This window comes from Zophobas morio, unplaced genomic scaffold (assembly GCF_036711695.1).
Source record: "Zophobas morio isolate AGI-343-1 ecotype UQ-CSIRO unplaced genomic scaffold, CSIRO_AGI_Zmor_V1 ptg000042l, whole genome shotgun sequence".
Taxonomy (NCBI): domain Eukaryota; kingdom Metazoa; phylum Arthropoda; class Insecta; order Coleoptera; family Tenebrionidae; genus Zophobas; species Zophobas morio.
The window spans coordinates 74,402-91,425 of NW_026972147.1; the positions used below are offsets into that span (position 1 = coordinate 74,402).

General features: G+C 23.4%; 2 long non-coding RNA genes across 2 annotated transcripts; both read left to right on the plus strand.

The window, feature by feature from the left end:
- The first annotated feature begins 2,399 nt into the window (after nt 1-2,399).
- On the plus strand, nt 2,400-4,622 carry LOC135141074 (uncharacterized). The gene is made up of 3 exons (XR_010282309.1): nt 2,400-2,538; nt 3,157-3,318; nt 4,543-4,622. It is a non-coding gene; the product is annotated as an uncharacterized LOC135141074 (long non-coding RNA).
- A 9,419-nt stretch (nt 4,623-14,041) lies between these two features.
- Nucleotides 14,042-14,404, plus strand: LOC135141076 (uncharacterized). The gene is made up of 3 exons (XR_010282311.1): nt 14,042-14,099; nt 14,174-14,258; nt 14,322-14,404. It is a non-coding gene; the product is annotated as an uncharacterized LOC135141076 (long non-coding RNA).
- Nucleotides 14,405-17,024: the final 2,620 nt, after the last annotated feature.

The window sequence follows — 17,024 nt, forward strand, 5'->3', positions numbered from 1 at the left end:
ATTTTATTTTATTAATAATTTTTTACTATTTTTACATTTACCCTTAACAATAATACTTATATATAATAACTTTTAATATTTTCTTATTTAATTATATTTTTTATTATTTTCATCATAAATCCAATATTATACTTTCAATAAATTTTTACTTTAACACAATATAATTTTCAAAGTTACTTTTTATATTTTATTTATCATTTACTTTTAAAAAGAAAAAATTCATATTCTTATAATTATAATATGCTTCACTATTAACACAAGAATATTCATTTCTTTTATTGAAAAGTATAATAATAGTATTTTCTGTTATTTATAATAAATTTTAATTTTAAGCAAACTTTTTCAATCAGTTTTTTATTTATTATTAAAACTTTATATTTTTTATTTATAAAAATTTTTATTAATTATTTTTTCTTATAAATATATATATATATTTTATTTATTTTATTTTTAATTAATATATTTGTTTTTTGTTATAAATTTTATTTTATTTTATATTTTATAAATTAATGTTATATATTAATTTATTTCTTTTGAAAAAAAAATTTCTTAATATTATTATCAAAATTTTTATTATTTACTTTTTATAATTTCATAAAAATTATATTAACTATGATTTTTAGTTTTTTTAATCATTTTCAAGTTCTTATAAATATTTTATTTATTTTTGTATTTATTTTATAATTATTTAATTATTATTTTTTATTATATAAATTTAATTTTTAAATTTTTTTTAAATGAGAATTTAATAAAATTTGTATGTTTTATTTATTTCTTATAATAAAATTTTACTCTTATTTTTAAATAATTTATTTATAATTATAATTGTTATTTTACTTATTTAATCATTAATTTTATTCTATACAACTTTTTTTTTTTAAAATTTCTTTTATATGAATATGTAATAAAATAAATTTATATATTTATTTCCTAAAAAAAATTTACTATTAATTTTTATTTATTATTTTATTCATTAATTTATTCCTTTTTTTCAATTATATATAATGTTATCTTCAATAGGTTTATATGAATATTTAATAAAGTATATTTCCATATTCATTTATATCTTTAAAAAAATTATTATTAGTTTTATTAATTTATTTATAATTATAAATTTTACGTATTAGTATTTTTATTAATTCAAAAATTATTTAATATATATTTCTTTTTATAAATAAAAATTATTTCTGTATATTTTTTCAAAATTCCTTTTTATTTTTACTTCTTTCGATATTAATTTATTTCCTTTTGGGTTATTTTTTTATATTTATTTTACTATTTATTATTATTTTTATTTGTTATTTATTATATATTATATTTTTTAATTTTTTAATGTATTTATTTAATAAAATATTTATTTATTTATTTATTTTCATATATTTATATTAATTCTACATCATCTTTTGGTTATTTATTATATTTTTTATTGTCTTTTACTTTTTAGTTAATTTTCTATTTTCATTTATCTATTTTATTATATGCTTTTAGTTTTTTACTATTTTTATATTTCTTATATTCCTTTATTTATTATTTTTGTGTTTAATTAAGTTATTAACTTCGATGTTATTTTTATTTACCTTCAAGTTTTTTATTATTTTTATGGTTTTCTAAGATTCTAGTTTTTTTAATTATTATATTTACTTTTTGTCATTTGTTACTTTTATATTTTTTTCTTACTTTTTAGTTACTTTTAAATTTTTTATTTTTATTTTTTATTTTTTATTTGCTTTTGGTTATATGTTATATTTGTATTTACTTAGTTTTTTTTATTGTGTTTTATATTAATATTATTACTATTTTAATATTTTTATATTTTTAAATTTTCTTTTTGCTATTTATTATTTTTACATTTTCAGTAACATTTAGTTATTTACTATTTTTTATATCTTCTTATTTACTTTATTAACTATTTCTTGTGTAGTTTTTTTTACTTTTATTTATTATACACTTTTTAAGATATTTTTACTTTTCTATTCAGTATTTTTTTTATATATATTTTTATTTATTTATTATTTATAATATTTATATATCTTTTATATTTTATATTCATTACTTTTACTAATTTATTATTTCTCAATTTTTTAATACATTTTGAGATATTTATTATTTATTATATTTTTTTATTTTTACCTCCGTAATATTAATTTTTTCCTTATAGTTTCTATTATTTATTATATTATTTTTGAAATTATATGATAAATTTACTTTAGTTATTTAATATTTTACATTATTTTTTAGTTCTTTTAAAATATTTATTATTTATTAATTATTTATATTAAAATATTATCTCTTTATTTAATATTTATTATAAATTATCTTTTATATATTTATTATTTTTTCCTTTTTACTATTATTGTCTAAAGCAAATCTACTTTTTGTAAAGGCCGAAAGCCTCTCTGGCGCTGGACAACAAGCTAATCATTACTTTACCTGTTCTCGAAAAGTACAATAACAAGCAAAAGTCAGAAGTTCGGCTCTCCTCCGCTCTGGCGTCCGTTCCCTTCCAGTCACTGCAGCAGCAAAAAGCTCTTTTGGATGGTCCTACCGTTTTTTTTGATACCCATTACCCTTCACAGTCCTATTTTTTTCTTGTAATAGTAATTTTTGTTTTAATTTATAAAAAATCATTAATACTGTCCAATCAAAATATAACTAAAATGTCCAATGAATTGTGTCATTATATTTTATTGGTGTTCAGTTTTAGTTATGGTATGGGCCATCTATATCTTATAAGGAAATTATTCGTTAGAACAGTTAAGAACAGGTCAATCAAAAAATTTTTATATGAGCAATCAATATTTATTCGGTTATGATTTGACTTTATTTGAAATAAAGTTTCATTTTTTAATTTCTAAATGAATTTTGGTTGGTTTAAATGTTATATTGACCAATCAAAATATTTTTAATGTCCAAAAGCATCATAGTTATCATATACAGCTTTAGTTATAATTTGTCCTTATTCCTTGGAAATTTAAGTCTTAATTTATGAAAAAAATATTGATCGGTTTAGGTTTATTCTGACAATCATAATAATTTTTAATGATCAATTAATTGTATCATATTGCTTATTGAGTTTTGAGTTTATTTTTAAAAAGTTTATAATAATAATATAATAATTATTAATATTATTATTTTTATATTACTTTCTTTATTCAGAGTTAAAAAAAGTTCGAATGCAGCTGGCGAGAAAGTACAACTGTTCGAACGCTTCAGTGTTTACCGATGAGACTCTTATTGAAATGGTCTCGAAACTCCCAAAGTGCAGAGAAGAATTTATGGATATTATTGGAATGACTTTACCAAAATATAAAAAATTCGGTATATATAAGTATTATATTATTACAAACTAAACTTTTTTTTTAAAAAGTTCTAAATTTTTGCTATTTAATAAGTTAAATATATAAATAATATGAATAAAAAGTTATTTAGACAATATTAAAATACTTAAACTAATTTTTTGAAAAATATATAAAAAGTTAGTAATATATATATAACTTTTTGGTAGTTTACATCAACACTGTCAAATTATTGAAAATATAAATTTATTACGAATTTTTTTATGAAGCTAATTATATTTATGGCAACTTTTCTTATTACTAAAATCAAAATAATAAGAAATTTATTATAATTAATATAAATAATATAACTTTTATTATTATTACTAAAACTCAAATTTTATTTAGTTATATATTATTACTTTAATGACAAAATTTATTAAATATATTTTTTAGATTTATAAAATTTTCTCTTTTTATGAAAAAACTAAATTTCATAAATATTTTTAATATAAATTAAATATCAGAATAAAAATAATATTTAAAATATTAAGAAAAGTTAGAAAAACTTATACGAAAAAAGGAAGTAAAAAAACTATTTTTTAAAAAAAATTATAAAAGTTTATATTCATTTTTTTATAAAGAAAAAAATTTAAAGTTATAGAATTTATAAATTTTTTATGAGAAAGTTAAATAATAAACTTTACTATATTAAAAAACTGTCTTGAGGTTATAGTAATTTTTTTAAAATAAAAAGAAAACTAATAATGTTTAAAATAAAGTTATATAAATATTTATAAAATAAACTTTACTATATTAAGGAAACATAAAAAGTTTATAATAAATTTTTTAAAGGATACAATTTAAAATTTTATAAAAAAGTTATAATATTAGAAATTTTATATGAATAAGTAAAAATAATACTTTATTATGTTTAAAAAAAATTAAGAAAAAATATTTATGAAAAAGTAAAATAATAAACTTCGCTATTTAAAAAAAATATATAAAAGTTTATAATAAATTTTTTAGTATAAATTAAATTTTAATAAGTAAAAAAATAAAACTCAATTACATCAAAACAGTTATAAAAAATATTTTTGAACAGTAAAATAATAAAGTTCATTATATTAAAAAAAATGGTTATTTTTTTTATGCATAAAAAAGCTTTATATTAAAAAAAGTTAGAAAAAAATTTATGAAAAAGTGAAAATAATAAACTTTACTGTATTAGAAAAAAGAATGAAATTTATATTTTTTTATAATATAGGGAGTGAATTTCTAGCGACTATTGTGAAATCAGCTCCGGCAGGCTACAATTTAAAGAAACTAAAGTTTTTTTTCTACGGAATTTTTTTTATTATTATTTAGGATTATAGTATAAAAAAAAGTTTTATCATAAAAAAGTATTATTAAATATACTAATAATTTAAAAAAACCAAAAATAATGAAAAGTAAATTGTAAACTATTTTCTAATATTTATAAAAACATTATAATTTATATAAAAAGTTCAATAAAAAAGTTTTTTTTATATAAAAGTATTATTTATAAAAAAAGGTACAAAAAACTAAAAATAATTTGAAGTGAATTATTGTTTAGTACTATTAAATAAAAATTGTTTAAAATTTAAATTATAATTTGAATTTTTGAATATAAAATATATTATTGTTTATAAAAAATAATTCAAAGAAAACGAAACTCTTAAAAATTTTTAGTAAAGGTGTTTAAATTTTTATTATAATTTTTAAAAAAAAATTTTTTTCTTTAAGTGAAAAGAAAATAAAAATAATAATACACAAAATAATTTTAATAAAAAAAATTATTATTTAAATACTAAAAAAAAAATTTTAAAATATTTAGAAAAAAAATAATTAGATTTATAATTTAAGCTGTATTTTTATTGAAAAGTTTTATTTATTAATATATTAAGAAATAAGAAATTATGTGAAGTAATACTAAAACTGTTTACTATTATTAATAAGTATTGTTTTTCTTAAGTTAACATTATTTGTTAAAAAATAATTATTTAAATTTTTTCTTTATGCAAAATTAATTATTTGTAATCTATTAATATTACAAAATATTCTTTTTATATTTACTTTTATAGCTTATTTATTATTTTTTATTAATATTATAAAAAAAAATAAAAATTTAACTTAAAAATTAGAATACTATAAAAAAATATATGATTTAAATATTAACAAAACTAACAGGAAGTAAATAAGTTTTTATATAAAAAAAACTAAAGGTAGAATTATATTTTTACTTACAACTTCAATTTTTTACTTTCGGATTTCATTTTGTATAAAAAAAAATTATTATAATATTTTCGAGATACTTTTTTTATTTTTTTTTTTACTTACTCAATTTTTTTATTGTTAGCTCAAATAAAGTAAATTCTAAGAAAAACACCAGCTTTAATAAATCTAAAATTGAAGGAAATTCGAAGACAAATTCCACAAAAAGCAGATATTTTTCTCAAAAAAATAGTAAACCAAATAAAATTATTCAAATGGTAAAACCACAACTAAAAAAACAAATTTTATAATAGTTTTTAATAAAAAATATTAAATTTCCTAATTTAATTATTTATTTCGATATATTTTAAAAAAATATTTATAGAAGTAGTTATTGTGTATAAAGAAATATATGAAAGTTCCTATATATTTTTAAAAAATAGAATAAATTTTTAGAATTTTTTAAATTTAAAATTTAAGCCACAAAGTTTCTCAGAAATCATGAATTATAAAAAAAAATAGAGAACTGAATTTATAAAGTTTGTTTTAAGAAGAATTGAAAAATTAAAAAACCCAAATTTTAGAGAAAGTTAAAAAATTTGAAAAAAAATATTTATTTCGAAAACCTTACTTTTAATAGAACTCCACTCAAATTAAATATACAACGCATTAAATTAAAATTAAAGGTTGAAAAAAAAAATTATTTAAAATATATAAAACGCCTAAATTAATAAACTATTATTGAATCTACAGGAGAAAGTTATTCAATAAAAATGAAAAGGCTAAAATTTAAGAGCTTATTTTAATTTTTTTTAATAAAAATCGCTAAAGGAAACTATAAATTAGGTAAATAGGAATTGAAGGGACAGTAGATAAAAATGTAAAAACGAGAAAGAAATAAACCTCGTTATTTGAATATAAAAAGCACAAATAAAAAAAAATTAAAGTGAAAAACAGTAAATAGAGCAAAAAGTTAGTAAATATAAAAATTCAAAAATAATTTATGCATTATTTATATTAAAAGCAGTAAAACTGAATTTTGAGTTACAATTAATATTAAAATTTAAAAATATAATGAACTTTAAATTATTGTATATACAACGCATATATAAAAATTAAAAGCAGTAAACGAAAAATAAAAATTAAATTGTAAAGTTTAATACGTTGCACACAAAGCATAAATTTTATTTAAACAGCAGATAAACAAAATAAAAACTTTTTTAGTAAAATAGAAGAACAGCCTGAGGCGCCTCTTTTTATTCTATTAAAAGGATCTAAAATCCCTTAAACGATATAAAGAAAGGTATACTATCAAGATTTTATATTAAAATGTTAATGTATAAACACTATATAAGAAAGTTTTTTAAGTTGTATAATATACATTAAAGAGAAGACTTGTATTTTATAATCTATTTTAGGTCCATGCATACAATCTTTATATATGAATAATTTTATTGTTAGCATACTTCTGTTGTACAAATATTTATTAGAGAAGAGTTTATTTTATTAACTTGATATGAGCTAAGACTAACGAAAACATCCTGTTTAATATTACATTAACCCACAATAAAATAACCCTTGAAAATTAACTCTATGCTTTATAATTAAAGTTTTAAATTCATTATTATTAGAAAAACTTTTTTTATTATAATAAGAAACAGATACTACGCAGTCACGTTAAAAAAATATGAGGAGCTTTGCTAAAGAGTACCCCAAGCGATTGACAATTTTTTTTAAACAGCTTTTTAGTGCAAGCTTAACACTACGAGTAGCACTAACAAAATGATAAACTTATATAGGTGGATTAGCAAATATACTTAATAAATGAATAAAATTTATTTTTTTTCTAATTTAGTATGAATATCTATAGGCGAAATATATAAGTGGTTTCATTGGTAGAAATTCATATTTAAGATTTTTAATATTCGTACACTTTTTTTTGTTCGTTTGTATTTTATGTATTATTCTTTTTTATTGTTTGTGTATTATTCTTTGGGTTTATATATCTGACAGAAAAATGTTTTAATAGATGGGTCTTATAATTTTAGTAAAAGAATAGGAAATAATGGTAAAAGCCAGCTTAAATGTGCAACAAGGTAATAGTTTATGTTTTGTTAATTGTTTTACTATAAGAAGGCAGATGGAAAAAAGGTTTGCATAGTTTTTGTGGGGCTCAATAAATAAATTTTTTTTTTATAATATGTTGTTTAGTAAATATGTAACAGTTCGAAGACAAAAAAGATATGTAATTTAAACGAAAGGTTTAGTATAAAAGATTTTAAAAAAGACGGAATAATTATTTACAAAACTTAACGACTTTTGATAGGATCGGTTCCAAATAGTCGTTGTTTTCCCGGCAGGAGTGAAATCAAAGAAAGCAGTTCAGTTCCCCTAAAAAAATTTAATAAACAAAAAATATGAGTCATAGAAGGTTGATAACAAGAAAATTCTCGAAATATTATATGCTTTGAAAATTGTCTCATAGTAGGATGAGAACAGTAAAATTTCTTTAAAGAAAGCGAAATAAAAATCTATAAAAATTCTGTATATAAAAATATTTACAATCGAATTCTCTTGTAGTTTAGCACTTTTTAATGATTTTAATATTATTAAGAAAGAGTGAAAAAAAAACTTTTTAATACTTTTAAACATAAAAATGTATTTTACCCTTAAAAAAATTTTTTAGCAATATTTATTGTAATTGAAATTGTTAGAAGAAAACCAAATTAAAGATTTCATAATTGATTGCTTCAAAATATCTCATAGTGCTTATTTATAGCGAATCTGACTTGGTATGTAATAGTAAGGAAGCCTAATTAGTAAATTCTACTCATAAATATGATTAAATAGTTTATCCTAGTAGCCACTCAGATAATTAGATATATAGTCTATGATGGAATTTAAAATGAATGGCGGTAAGTAAATTTTTTATTGGTTTTTGAAAATGAAATTGCTCAAATTTTGTTTTGATTACTTGTTAATTGTAACACTGCTAAGGTTTTATTTAATATATAAACGTAGCATATTTATCTTAAAACTAAGCTGCGTATATATAAATATAGTATTCCTCTGATTGTCGCATACACTTTAGATTGTTGATCTCTTCTTATCATATTAACAGGCTGCAAGTTTTTAAAGAAAACACTTCAGGATAACCACCGATGCTTCGTTGATTTTGTTATACACAGTTACAATAACTGCTAGTTAAATATAATTCAAGGAACTTTTTTTTTAAAAATCACTAGTAACTGCTTTAAAGAATACATCGAAAACTCTATTAGTTCATTAGCCATTGCTGTTTAAATTAATTAAGACTACCACAATAGCTTAAAAGACCTGGGCACGTTAAGGGTTACTTTTTGAATTCAGGAGGTCATTAAACCGCTGGCCATAGTTTGTAAGATGCACAACTGCAATGAGGTTGCCTCGCGGATGTGCATAATAATTTAAAAATTGAGCACTCTGCTTGGCACAATCGGGCCGAAAACTTGAATGACGTACATGGCGAAGAAAGGCATATTTGATTTGCTCGATATAACATTTTACAGCGATATCGCGGCCCTTAACGAGCTTTCACTAGAACATCTGTTCGTTTTGACCTAGTGAGTTAATAAAAACCGAAATATAGTGAAGCTCCACCAGCTGAAGCGCACGAGAAGGTTTTTAAATACTAGGGTGGCCATACAACACAGGTAGCTATTATGTCCTGTTAATGAATAACTCGAGATTTTGACTCCAATGCCACGAGATCCATTTCTGAGACAGCAAGAAGGTCTCCTGCGCAAGTTGCGTGGCGTTGGTCGTCCCTTGCACATACTACAATTCACGGTGTGCACGGTGGAACATGACTTACGCTCTCCCTGGTGGGCACTCGATGCACCACCAGTAGCACTGCAAAGTAGAAATAAAAAGTTATACTGCGTCTGAGGACGTGAGCGTCACAACAACCCCCTTCACGACGAACTGGACAATGTAACAGGTAACGTATAACCATCATACCGAGATCTAGAGTTGTGTTGTAGCTCAGCGGTTAAAAATGGGCGCATATTCCAGGCCGGGGTTCGATTTCCACCAATGCGACTCTTTTATGATCTTTGGTGGCGTATTTAACCTAACTTCGCTCTTATAAGCTAATACAGTGCACAACCGCAGATTTGAAAAAGTTCAAAATGCAGGTGCAAAAGACTTTGGTCGCCTCCGCCCTTGTTATTCGCTATGGGAGCCTTTAGGCACTCCCATAAAAAAGCTGAGGATGTTTGGTGTAAACACAGCAGTAATATAAGCAATTCAGCAGTCTATTCTTATAAATACAGTGTCTCTTTATAGTCATTATTAAAAAAATATTGTCCATTTACCTACGCCCACTTCTTAATGCTCTAAATATTTGCAGTGTTAATTTAGAATCATAGCTGACCGTGTATGTATATTATTTTAAAATAACATAAGCAGTACGCAATATATTTTAATATTATTCATATTTATTATACAAGACGTTATTCCATTGTTTTATTCATACCATATGTTAAAAATTAAAAGATTTTAGTCAATCTTAAATCTCCCTTAAACCCATTTTAGCGAAACGAGCCTTCCCAAAGCTTTTTTAGCGAGTATATATTAAGGTAATAGGGAATATTATAAGAAGGTAACCTCTCCTTTACCTTGTTAGTTTGCTCTAGTTGAATTCTTTAGGATGTAAAGTAATAAGATGGCTTGACTCAATATCTAAAAGGGACATTTTACTCTATAAAGATTTTAGTACATGTTTAATCTACTAACTAACATATAGTATTTTAAATTTGTATAGTTTTATAATTCAGAAGGAGAAATAGATATTTAAACGGTAAAAATTCTGACTTAGTTGTATTAAGTGAATACAAATACAACACTAAGTAAAAAATAGAATACCACCTTTCTTGGCTGTTTAACAGGATCTTTAAAATATTCATTGGTTGTCTTCGTGGTGCTTCCACATTTATACATTTTTATAATATCAACTAAATTAACTGGTAATTCATTTTCTAGAGAAACTATCGGCTGCTTCTCTTGAGATTTTTTAATAAAATTTATCGTTTTATTATTAATGTATTTAATTTTACCTGTCAATTAAATAGTTTAATTAATAAATTTACGGTATATAAAATATTTTTAGCTAGAGAACGCAAATGCTAGGCAACAAGCTCCCAATAACTTATAGTGTGCAGTTTTTAAATATTTAAAAAAAATACACATATAAGAATCAACATTAAACCTATTGTATTAAATTTGTTCTACGAGAGGGCACCAGTTTACTCAGCATGTACCTTTTTATGAATCAAAGCTCGTAGTGCTAAATAAGCTAGGCTATACTTATAGCCAAATAACTTGTGAGGGTATGAAAAGTCATACTTAAGTCCTCACTGTTGAACTCATCAATAAAGTACTTACTTTCAGAAGTTATCGATGAAGAGCACAGTTATGTATCAAAAGTAAAAGTTAAACATACATATATATTGTATAAATAAATTAATACTAGGAAGAAAACAGTCCTGACATTACTATTATGACTAATTTAAAAATTGTTTTTGAATATAAAACGTGAACAATTATATTTAGCAAATACTTTTTACAGATTAATATTAAAAGTAACTAACTTTTATGCACACTAACAACTTCAAAACTTTGGTTGTGCAAATATATAGTAATCTACCAGGCAACTCAAGAGGTGTAAGCAGAGAAGCTAGTGCTTGCTCATCAGCGAGGTTTGGAAATAAAAAAGCTATTATTACGACTACAAGGAAAATCATCATTTACAGGAAGAAATCTTGGAAGAATAATATTTAATATTTATGAATCAATATATTTATAATATATGTATGTTTTACTCTACTTACTTTTTTTAAAATAGGTTACTAAATCTGATAGTGAAATATTTTTACATATATAAAGAATTTTTATTTAAAGCCTATAATATTTTTTTCGTTCATTGTGGTTTACTTATTCTACATTAACTATATAACATTTTAAAAGAAGAGTTTAATAAAGTTTTTTAGTCTGCATGTTATATGTTTAAATAAGAGATTTATGTCAACAATAATGTATTTATCTTCCTTACCAAATTGTATAAATGGTTACTAATTAAGACAACGAAAGTGTAAAAAGAAAATTATTCGCCAATTTTAACATTCTCTTTACTTTTGTATTAGTTATAATTTTATGAATATTAACACCTCTATTGTCATATAATTATATAAATACCTATTGTTAAAAAAATTCAATAAAACTTAAATAGAGCAATAACAATTTTTCCCTAAACTTCTAACTTTTTATAATAAGTTTTAGCTTTCTATAGCACGATAATGTATAAAATTGAAGGTGCAGAGCTTTAGTTGAGAGCGAAAAAGAAAGAAAGGCGGAAAGTAGAATATGAAATGGATGATTTACGCAGACTTTTGGGTCATTACCATCTATAGCATATCTATTAAATAAAATATATTCAATAATTTTACCTTCAAAAACAAGTCTTCAACTTTTTTGGAGGCGTTATGCTCATAAAGATTAACTAATTATGTTATAGTATTTACTAAGCCGAACAGATTTATAATGAAGAGTGGTAGTTTAGTGTCGGATAACTAACTCAAAAGCTATAATGGAATTAATAAACCGTATATCTTCTAACTAAAAAAGATTTCTATGAAAACCCGTTGTAATCAAATAAAATATAAACCAAAAATTTGTTGTCTTGCACTTGCAGCAACGAACGTAATAAAAATCATTAGAAACTGCAAAGATGCATTGCGAGATTTCTACATAGGTCATAAGTTTGTAGTCTCTATTGAAAAGAATAAAAAGTAATACCCCTTTGCTGCACAGAAAAATTCCTCTATCCTGACTTAAGAACTGCTTTTTTTAAAAGGCTCTTAATCCTCAAGTTGCTTAAAATAGGAAGCTCGCCAAAAAAAAAAATACGTTTAAGTTTGGCTTAAACGCTCTTTCTCGCGGCTGTGCTTGCTGTCATGGGCAACCTTTATTGTGATTTTGATCACTGTAATGTAGACATTTTCTGGAATGAATTCATTGACAACTTATGGAGAACGGGACCCTTTATTAGATTCGACCTAGATTCTTTAGAGTTGATTTACTAACCTCTGTTTTGGAACAAAATAACTAAGATTGCAGCAAACTTGGCAGTGCTAATATAAGGGAATAAGAGAATAACTTTGTTTCTTTTTCCTTCCAGGAAGGAGGTTTTTTTTCGTTCTTCGAGTTTTCAAATCAATGCTTTATCCTATAAGCCATTTAAGGCTGGGGACCTATAAATTATCTTCCTAAAGTAAACACCCATCACTTATTTCCAGGTTGAAACAAACCCTAACCCCTTACTGCCCCTAGTCAGCTGAAACCCAGAAGATATATATATTGAAAAATTGTAAGGATTTGAATTTATGGATTTCTGGAGGTATTTTTTTAAAACAGTTTAACATGTCATTTGCGCTTTATATCAGGGAAGTGTTTATAAATGTTGGTCGCATATATATATATATACTATCAATTAACACTATTTAGCTCGACGTCTACTTTCTCGGTTAGCTAGACCGAAAAGCAACTAACACCGGCACGTTTCGAGTTCAATAAACTAGTCGAACTTTCAAATATATGTTTTAACGGATTTCGGACATAGCATGTATAATAATACATATATTTAAAAACTTGTTTGTTAGGACATGCCACCTTGCTTAAGTTTTACTCTTTGGGGAGTTGGGTAAATCAAACATACTAAGGACTAATGCACGCTCTGTAGTTTATCAAAATCTTAAAAATCGTTATAAATTTTTTTTTCCAAGTTTGTCGGGTTTAAAAGCCTTGTTTTATAATAGTACTTGTTAGCTAGTAAAAAATATGTAATTCTTAAAATATTAATGACTATTACAAGAAATTTAGTATAAAATTTTAGACTACAAACTGAATCTGAGATCTTCGCGGGGATTTTGAATACCTGTGTTTTTCAAAATTTATCTAGGTTTAATTAAATAAGAATGAAGTATCACGGAGGGGAGGATCATTCTTCTAAATAATAATTCAATAAAAGAAAAAGGTTTTATTTATTTGGCCATCCAGAAACTATTTTTAAAAACGAAGTCCAGAGACTTTTAAGAAATTATTGACGTAAAGCGAAGCACAATACGCACCAAAAAAATCCACCTTTTTATGCCCTTCTCCAGGTTTTTATATTAATTGTTTCTGCACTGAATTTAAGAAAGACTGATAAAGGTTTTAAATAAAGGCAGCACTCCCAAATAATAACAAGTGCACATTTATAATATTATAAAAATATCATAATTGTATCTAATAAGCTCTTCTCAGGGGTCCCTTCGTTTATGTTTAACAGAGCATTATTGCCGAATGCCTTTTGCGGAAGTTAAAGTAATGTAAAGTCTAAATTTTCATCTTTGACAACTCATTAATTATTACCTTGGCCTTCTTTATAATAGGAAGAAGATCAGGTTTACATTCCTTATCCCATGAGATGTTATAAGGCAATGTTATCCTAAAATAGAGTTCGCTTTCCTCCGCAAGTCCCACCTTTATAAAAGTTACCCTACTCTACAATTTGTATGGATTGCCAAAATTTGGTTTATTTGGGTATAAGAGTGATCACAAACAATTAAAATAACATAATAATATAGAAGGCATCGCAAACTTTGCATTTTATAGAAAGGAGAAAGTGGGTGTTATCTTATTTATTATTAGCTTCAATGCATGAATAACTTTGTAAGTATTAGCCTTTTTCTAATTTTTTATCAATTATAATAAGTTAATTAATAATAAATAAAGTAATGGTAGCGGTTGAGAGTTGCAAGCACATCTGTGAAACATAAACTGTAATCAAGATAAAATCGTTGCAAGTTCCACAATTACTTTTTTTCTTGACTATCCCCTAAAATTCAAAGTTATTACAGTTCAATCTGCTAATTTATAATATTAAATCATTTAATATAATTTTTTTCTGAAAATTTTAAGGTGATTTATCAATGGAGGTTATATCATATATATTTTTTATTTTAAGGTTTTATTGGGACAATAGAATCTCTGTTATGTTTTATTCTAAAATTAATATTTAATATATTATAAAAAGTCTTATTTAAAGTAAAAATGTATTTTATTTATAATTATTAATGATTTTATAATTATTATTAACTAACTAATCTGATTATAATAATTTTTTTTACGCCCATCTTATATATTTCCTGTGGTAAACTGTTATTATTAAAAATAATAAGGAAAGGGGCTTCTAGCTTTGCAGCTAGCACAGGAGTTTCCGTTATCATAACTTCTTTTTGTTCTCTATATTTCCTAGCATTATAACTGAGTGCTCAGTGAGGTTTAGAGCACAAACAAGGTTTAATCCTTTATTATAGTAAATTTGTTATCGAAGTTTATTTTGATAACACTAATCCAATGTCCTAACTATAATTTTTCTACTAGTACTTACCCCCGTGTCGATCAGTATTTCAAAGCATTGTCGCGCAAACTCAAGGTCGTGGGCCGGTACCCGTTAACAAGGCTCTCATCTGTCTTTCCAGGGTTGCGAATATATCCTCGCTTTCATAAATTCTAATATCAACGTCTAAATCAAACTAAAACCTTTGAAAAGACGACGATTTCTTAAAGGGGCGTGAGATTACTCTCGCGATTTAAAAAAAATAACAGTTTTTTATTAAGTGTAAGTCTTCTCAATTGTCACGTCGCTCGATATAATAATAAATATTAGGCCTCTAAAGTTTAAAACCTGAACTATTGTATATGAGCCTTATTAATATAAGAAGTTAACAATCAGAAACTCGCACTTAGTAATTTTTTTTTAAAAGTTTTTCTATTAACAAGCTCTTCAAAATAATATTACACTAATTGACTTAAAAGTGGGGTTATAAAACTGAAGACGGGACAGTTTTAGCATCTCCTTTACACCAGATAAATGATAGTAATACAAAAGTAAACAAGCAATCGCGTTCAATTATATTTTCGCTTTTACTTAGTCCAAGTACTATATCTATGTGGTTACTTTGCGAGAGTAACAATGTATGTACGAATGAAGTTGATAAAATTGGCCAGAAAAATTTAATTAACCTTGATTAGTGAAAAGTAAATTAAAAAAACAAAGCACATTTCTAAACAAAAGTTTTCGTGCTCTACTTATTCCTTTGCATCAACTTGAGAAATCTGAAATGAACTATTAAATTTTTAAATAAATGGGGTCGTGGGAGTTTTAATTTTAATTTAGTAATTTATTAGTTTTTTTTTAGCAACTGAGGAAAACTAAATCGCGACAAAGTTTAAAAAAAATTTTTTTTAGTAAAACAAAATAATTTATATTTGTTTTCATATTTGTAAAAATACAAGAGGTTGTGTTTCTTGCTGGAGGTAATGCTATTAAGCTAATAAATAAAATAACGGCGTTCCTTTAATTCTTCGACTTAGCTGCACTATACACACTTCCTTTTTTTTATAAAACACTAGTTTTAAAAAATAGAGTAAGTGAAATATACTTAAAGTTTAAGGTTTATGTACCAGCGTTAGATATTTATCATGACTTAAATAATTGAAAGACCTTTTGTATATATTTAAGTATACACGCAAATACTTAAAAAAAAATTTCTATTTTGAGTGAAGTTGTTTAAGCTATAAATGAAAAATTTAAAGGGAAGTTTTTCTAATTTTTTTTTTGCTTTTCTCTTCAACTTTGTTTCTCGATAACTTTTGTTAGAATTTGCCGGCTAGTAAGGGAATAGAAAAAACATAGACTAGCTTTAAAACATATGTATGTCTGTCTTAGAAAATATATTTTAAAGAGTTGCTTAATAGTTTATGTTAACTCTAAGGACCAAACTTCTTTTTCTTATTTTAACAAAGCAACTATAAATTATTTTTTTAACAACCTTACCAAAAAGCGCTCTTAAATTAAGCACAAATTGTTAGTTTTAAGGAATTATATTTGTCTAGTAAATAAGAATATTAATAAGTTAACTGACTAGCAGAATGGATTAAGGCTATTAAGAAGAATTGCAAGAATAAGATCAACGCGACAAGTGTACGTTAGCGATCTTTTCTATGAAATGGTTACCATTCAGATATTATGGTTTTCTTTGAGATTATGTTAATTTTAAAATAAAATCAACGCACTGAACGACTCTTAGTATAAGCATTTTATAATATTTAGTCAATGTAAATCTCACACCACCTCTTCTTTTTACTTTTGAATTTGAAGTCCACAAGAACTTTAAAGAAATGAAACTTTTTTTTTAAATAGTAACAAAACTGAAGCACCTATTATGTTTAAAAAAATTTAAATTAGCTCTGTACTATGCTAAATCCCACAAAATATGTTCTTGTGTAAAACTGCTCCTCGTACAAAATTCGTTCCCTTCTCTCTACGTTGCTAAATATATTCCATTTTTAAATAAGTTAATTAGTTTTTTAATTTTATAAACTAAATTGAATCTTTTATTAAGTTGAGACAATTTAAATTATAATAGAATT